The 6,789-nt window shown below is 46.8% G+C and overlaps 1 protein-coding gene and 1 non-coding gene across 11 annotated transcripts in view; both read right to left on the bottom strand.

The window, feature by feature from the left end:
• Window positions 1–6,789, bottom strand: part of RCAN3 (RCAN family member 3) — a 38,681-nt gene extending 31,892 nt beyond the window's left edge. For 7 of the 10 annotated variants that reach the window (XR_001345652.2, XR_002826575.1, XM_014446475.2 and 4 more), the window contains exon 1: window positions 6,688–6,789. The gene's annotated coding sequence lies outside the window, so the exon portion shown is untranslated. Of the gene's footprint in view, window positions 1–1,721; window positions 1,745–5,015; window positions 5,938–5,979; window positions 6,574–6,687 lie in introns of those variants that run through there. The other 3 variants (XM_023745429.1, XM_023745430.1, XM_023745432.1) reach the window with 3 other exon arrangements.
• LOC111823538 lies at window positions 5,335–5,441 on the bottom strand. The gene has a single exon (XR_002826576.1). It is a non-coding gene; the product is annotated as a U6 spliceosomal RNA (small nuclear RNA).

Below are 6,789 nucleotides of genomic sequence, written 5' to 3' on the forward strand. Positions count from 1 at the left end.
GGGTGGGGCACAACATTAGTAACAAAGAAACAGAATTTCCGGAGGATGAGGCCCAGAAATCAGGATTTTAAAAAGATTCCCAGGTGATTCTAATGTGCAGCCAAGGTTGAGAACCACTGCCGTAACACATCTGAAGATGCTGATACAGAATTCAAGAAATTTCAAGCACAGAAAAGTTAAGGGATCATGATTACTACTACCTCAATAACACTCAATATATTGTCCTTATTTCAAAGAACATAAGGCCGCAAACAGATGGCTTATATGTAGAGCACACTACAGGATGTTAATTATAGGATAAAAACAGTGGTCTTGTTGTTGTCATTCTACTACATCAATCAGGAAAGACTAATTTTTAAAGGTAAAATCTTTACTCCCTTGAAGAAACATTTTCTGAATGCCTACTGTGTGCAGGGATTCCTAGGGACAGTAGGTACGTAAGACCTGGTTCCTCTCAAGGGGCTCCCGCAAAGCAGGAATGTCTTCTCAACAACACGGACCACTCCTGAAGGCCCGTGTTCCTTCAGCTGGTTCCTATACTTTCGATTTCTCCTTCTCCATCTGTCCCTTTTCCTCGGCAAATACCTGTTCAAGACTCCCGTCCCCACCCAACCTGCGTTAAAGTAAACCCTTTCAGAGTGGACCTTCCCGTCCGTCAGTCTACCTCTCTCAGTCTGTCCTTCGATTTCCTACCAACTTCCTGGAAACAGTGACGTCTTTGCTGTGTTCACGTCCTCAACTCCAGCCCCTCCTGAATTCAGGGTGGCTGGATTTCTGTCACTACCTTTTGGCTGAGACCGCCCCCACCGTGGACAGCAATGGTTTCCTAAGAGTTGGAACCCAACTTCAGGCCTCAGCCCACCTCTGCCACACGAGACCCTGCCACCCCCCCAGGCACTCCGAAACCACCTGTGCCCCTGCCCTCCGGGTCCGCTCCTTCCTGCCTCTCCTTCCTCCCCCGCTGCCTTTATCACTGGCTCCTCTTCTCCACTCACCCTTTACAACTTGTCTCTCTGAGGTTTCCTCCCCATCCTCTCCCTCGCCTTCCTCTGCCTGCGTTGTCTGAGCCATACCCAAGCATTTAACCACTTCACCATCAGAGCTTCTCAACTTTACTGTTTCTCGCCTCCTGTGGTGCACACACATCGTGTATCAATACTCTCTCTCCTTTCGGACAATGATGCTTAAGCCAGGACGGATGTCACCAAAGTTGAGGGGAAGCAAGGGCCGAATCTTGGGCCATGAAGGGGATGGGGAGTTTGGAAAGAGCACACGACCCCCCGAGACGGCGATCTGCCCCTGGTCTTCCTGCCTAAGCACACGGCTGTAGAGCGCCTGGGAAGGCACCCGGACCCGCTCTAGCCGCGCTGGACGCGGAGAAGAGAGACATATTTACACACCGCTCTGTGTGATTTACACATCCAGACTCACCCTCCTTCCTCTGAGCTCTAGAGGCTTCTATTTTTAGCTTTCTATTGAGTAATTCTACTTGGGTGGCCTACAGCTACTACAATTGTTTTACACGTATTCATTTCATTGGATTACTGTGCTGGAAATCTCCAATCTGGAAAGGAACCTGATGAGGGGAAATGGTACCTAGTTGTGGTTGTCACTAATCTTTCCTTCAAGACGACGTTGTCAGGTGGAGTCCCTAGCTCTCATAGCTCTTTGTTTATTTTTCTGTTATGTACTTACCTTATGACTCTTTGCTTACAACTCACCCCTAGCTACCAGACCATGACTGCCTTTGAGTCCCCAGTCCCTGGCACAGCTTCCAGCTTACAGTAGACGCTGAATAAGGATTGCTGGATGAAAGCAGATAGCGCTGTGTTTACACCACAGACAGGGCAGCACAGACAAAGGAAAACATAATTCTGCGTGAGATCAGAGACGGATTCCCAGGAGGTGATGGTGAGACTGAAAGGATGAACAGAATTTCAGCAGGAAAAGAACAGGAGCGCCTTCCAAGCAAAGCCATTCAAGGGCAAAGGCAGGGGGACAAAGGTCAGTGTGCGCAGACATCAAGTAATCTTGTGTGGCCAGAGTGTGCCTGCTTGGTGGGGACGCCATGAGACCGAGTTAGGAAGGCAGGTAGGAGCCAGGAACCCGTGAAAACAAGGCCAGAGAGTTCTGACGTGGGATCCCGTCGCTATCAGCATGCCACTGAAGGTGTTTAGGCAGGGAGATGACATACCAACCCAACTCAACTTTCAGTATCACTGAAGGTGGACCGTCTTTGTATCTTAGTTCTTAGAGGCACTCGTGTTTTGAATCTCCCCCTACCTCCAACCTATTAAAAAGAGGTGAGGAAAAGACTGTGCCCATTTTTGTTGGAGGTTGGAGAGTCGGGGAGCTCGGAATGGCTAGATTTTGAAATCTGAGAAAGTCAAGTTACTTCTGATAAGGTTTTTTGTTTGTTTCAGTCTTTCCTTTAACCCCTTAAAAAAAAATCAGAGCACAGGAAACAATGCTTCACCTGATTAGAAAAAAAAGTTCTTAGAATGTTACACCTTCATTTCCTGTTTTCTACCTGTGTTTTTGGGTAACTTTTTTGGAGGGACTATAATTTCAAGCAGAAAAGTTTTAAGAATAGTACAAGGGCCCTAGCAGATTTGGCTCAGTGGATAGAGTGTCAGCCTGCAGACTGAAGGGTCCCGGGTTTGATTCTGGTCAAGGGCACAGGCCCAGGTTGCGGGCTCGATCCCCAGTGTGGGGCATGCAACAGGCAACCGATCAATGATTCTCTCTCATCATTGATGTTTCTATCTCTCACTCCCTTCCTCTCTGAAATCAATAAAAATATATTTTTTAAAAAGAATAGTACAAGGAATTCCTGTATACTCTTTACCCAGAGTTACCATTACTTACATTTTTGCCTATTTTAAAAATCAGTCTCTATTTTTATATATATACTTCCCCCCTGAATCACTGAGAGTAAGATGTGTGCCCCCTTAACTCCCCAATACTTCAGTGTGTAAGAATACCATTTTCTAACTTAACCCACACTACAATGATCAAAACCAGGAAATTTAACATTGATATAATACTATTATCTAAATCAGAGTCTATATTCAAATTTTCTGTTATCCCAATGTCCTTTATAGCTATTTTCTCTTCAACTTATTTTAGATTGTTAAATTATTTGCCTTTTGTTCCAAGATAGTTCAATAATCTCTATAGTCTTATTGTATTTTCTTCACTTATACATTACTGCATATTTGATACAGTTTAAAAGGATGGATTGATGAACTACTACAGTAACTGTAAACAAGTTTGAACAGTCTTTAAGTCTATCCCATCAGACCAGTATCAGGCTCCATAATCAGACTTTTCTAGATTTAAACTCTGGCTCCCCTATGTTTGCTTTGCTTCCCTTTTGGTTTCCTCAACTATAAAATCCTATCCTATATAATAAAAGCCTAGGTGGCATCACGCAACATCATCACAAGATGGCCACCCCACATCATCACAAGATGGCCGTCACAAGATGGCCGGCAGGGGAAGGCAGTTGTGGGCAACCAGGCCAGCAGGGGAGAGCAGGGAGCAACCGGGCCTGAAGGGGAGGGCAGTTGGGGGCGAGATCAGGCATGTAGGGGAAGGCAAGTGGGGGCAAGATCAGGCCTGTAGGGGAGGGTAGTTGGGGGCAAGATCAGGCCAGCAAGGGCGGGCAGTTGGGGGAGACCAGGCCAGCAGGGAGGGCAGTTGGGGGCGATTGGGCCGGCAGGGAACAATCAGGCGTCAATCAGGCAGGCAGGCGAGCGGTTAGGAGCCAGCAGTCCCGGATTGTGAGAGCGATCCCAGATTGGAGTACCCGGCCAGCAGCCAGCAGCCACTAGGGACCCTACTAGTGCACGAATTTCATGCACTGGGCCTCTAGTGGGAATAATAACAGTCCTTGGATATTAAAAGAATTAAAAGTGCCGAAACCGGTTTGGCTCAGTGGATAGAGCGTCGGCCTGCGGACTGAAGGGTCCCAGGTTCGATTCCGGTCAGGGGCATGTACTTGGGTTGCAGGCACATCCCCAGTAGGAGATGTGCAGGAGGCAGCTGATCGATGTTTCTCTCTCATCGATGTTTCTAGCTCTCTATCTCTCTCCCTTCCTCTCTGTAAAAAATCAATAAAATATATTTTAAAAAAAAAGAATTAAAAGAAAGAATATATGCTAAGTGCTCAGAATAATGCTTTGCATATAGTTAATGCTAAATAATGATTTTTATATAGACACAATCTATGTCAATGCATTGTTGGGCGAAAGGACTCAAATGCTATCAGAACCACAGGTGTACTTGATATTAAAAGAATAAAATGAGAAAAATACATACCCAAATGATCTAATTCCAAGCAACAAAATGCCTACAAAAGTAAAACTAACACTTTGTATCATTTTAAGAAAACTGTTCAAGCACAGACCTATCAATAAAACCAGTTCTGGAGCAACCACTGGCAGTAGTAATATGGCTCCAGTGGGAAAACGTTTAAAGATTTAAAATCAGAGAACGGGCTCAAAAAGGCCTCACAAAATTTTATGTTGGAATTCATTACATACAGCATTAGAGACATTACCACTCAGATGATGGTTCCCTTGCTAAAGGCAAGCCATGAGATTTTTTTAGCTATAGCTTAAGTTAACCATTTCATAATTTTTGACATTATAAATCCCCTTACTGGGGATTGAGCCTGTAATCTGGGCATGTGTCTGACCATGAATCAAACAGCAACCTCCTGGTTCATGGGTCAATGCTCAAACAACGAGCCACCCTGGCCGGGCTGTTAGATTTTAATAGAAAGAGATATGATCAAAGTCAGCCAATAGACCTGACAATCCCAGCACACATGGAAAAAAACCATTTTATAAGGTAACTCAGCTGGTTAAGTAAAAAGTCTCTTGGTTTTATTAAGGCAAAGAAAAGAATTACAAAAGGATACTGTTTCCATGCTGTTATTACTAGAGTTGTTGCTAACTCTGACCCAACATCAACTATGACAAGACGAAGCTGTCCCTCAGTTTACTAACCCAGGAGACTACTGACCGGTTCAGCAGGAAGGGCTGCCCCAATACCCTCCAGCTTCTGCAAGCAAAGTTCAGCATCGTCCCCAGTGCAACTGTAGCTGAGGCTGGCTTCCGGCAAATCGTTTCTTCATGGAAACATCAAATGAGTGGAAAACTCCAAGTAGCATGACCATCTGCTCTGCTACAACCAGCCTTGTGACAAAAGTAATCCATCAAGGCAAAATGTCAAGCACATGGATTTGGCTTTGCATTTTAAGTTCTGACCAGAAAAGATAAATTCTTCCTCCTCCAGGATTAAAAAACACATTTCCTTTTTTTAAAAAAAAATGTGGAACGCTTCACGAATTTGCGTGTCATCCTTGCACGGGGGCCATGCGAACCTTCTCTGTAGCGTTCCAATTTTAGTACATGTGCTGCCGAAGCGAGCACCAAATTTCCTTTTGAAAAGAATATGCTTCTCAACTAAGTGAACACTTGAACTACTTCAGTCAGGGCTTCCCTCCGGCCCTGGCTTCGTCAGGAAGGACGTCCGGAAGGACGTCTGGAAGATGTCCGGTCTAATTAGCATATTACCCTTTTATTATTATAGACTAGAAGAAGATCGTGGGAAAACTCTTGTTTTCACTAAAAGCATTGACATCTCTCCTCAAGCTAAGACAGAAAAGGTTTGCCAACCCAGTAAAATGTAAGACTGATGGCATGGCTAAAAAAAGGGGGGGGGCTATTAGTTTTCAGGACTTCATTGTCTTCCTGCACCCCAAGTGCACTTCTAGAATACCGTGATAAAATCCCCACCAAAAAGGACAGATTTGCATGATGCACAAACATCTTCATCCTCAGTCTCAATACTGTTTGTGTCTTTATAATTTAATATACAGAACCAGAGCTAATGAAATAACCTTAAAATGATATCATTAAAAATCATATGTAATCGCAGCTACAAATATGTCCGTTGCTTCTCTTCCCTAATGCAGATTTCTGGGAAAAGTTAGGATAGACGTAGCGTGCCCAGGTGATTTTTCTGTAAGAGGGAGTGAATCGTTTTGGCTTTGAGTACCACACTGAAACATCACCTTCATCCTAGCCTGGGTCTGAAACAAGGATCTCAACAGCTCCCTTACACAGGCTCCTAATCCCACGGAAGCCCGAAGGAAGCAACCTGAAAACAGCACCGTTGCTCTATCGGTCCAGGCAGCAGATGGAAGCAGACAGACAAGTTGCAAGAAGTTAGTGAAAAAGTAATGCATCGCGGGGGAGGCGGAGCGAGAGGGAAACGGGGGGCTCCAACCGCTGGCCCCTCGCTTTCACCGACAGCACTCTCCCTGCCTCCAGCAGCAGGTTGGGCCTGTCAGCTTTTCAGAAGTCCAGCCGCCGTCTGAGAGCACTGCCGGCGGGGAGGAGAGGGCCATTTTCTTGGACGCCACCCCGGAGCTGCCAGGGGAGACGCCGGGCACGGGAGGGGCTGGCCCCGGAGGCCAGGACGCCGCGGGATCGCCAGGGTCGGGGGCACCGGAGTGCCCACCCCTCCCGGGCATCTGCGCACCAGTTGTTCTCTTCCACCATTTCTGTTGTTTGGGTGTAACTTTTCGCACCCCGCGCTCAACACCCGGCCCGGCGCCGGCCGGACACCTGTCGGAGAGGTCCGGGCCCGCCACACCCTGCGAAGGGGACTCACCTGCGCCCTCGGCAGCTCGGCGGCAGCAGGCGGGCAGCAGCGGAGGCCGGGCGGGGCTGCGTGGGAACCGGGACGCCGGGAGGAGCCGGTCCGACCCGGGGA

The sequence above is a fragment of the Myotis lucifugus genome, unplaced genomic scaffold (genome assembly GCF_000147115.1).
Source record: "Myotis lucifugus unplaced genomic scaffold, Myoluc2.0 scaffold_541, whole genome shotgun sequence".
Lineage (NCBI taxonomy): Eukaryota > Metazoa > Chordata > Mammalia > Chiroptera > Vespertilionidae > Myotis > Myotis lucifugus.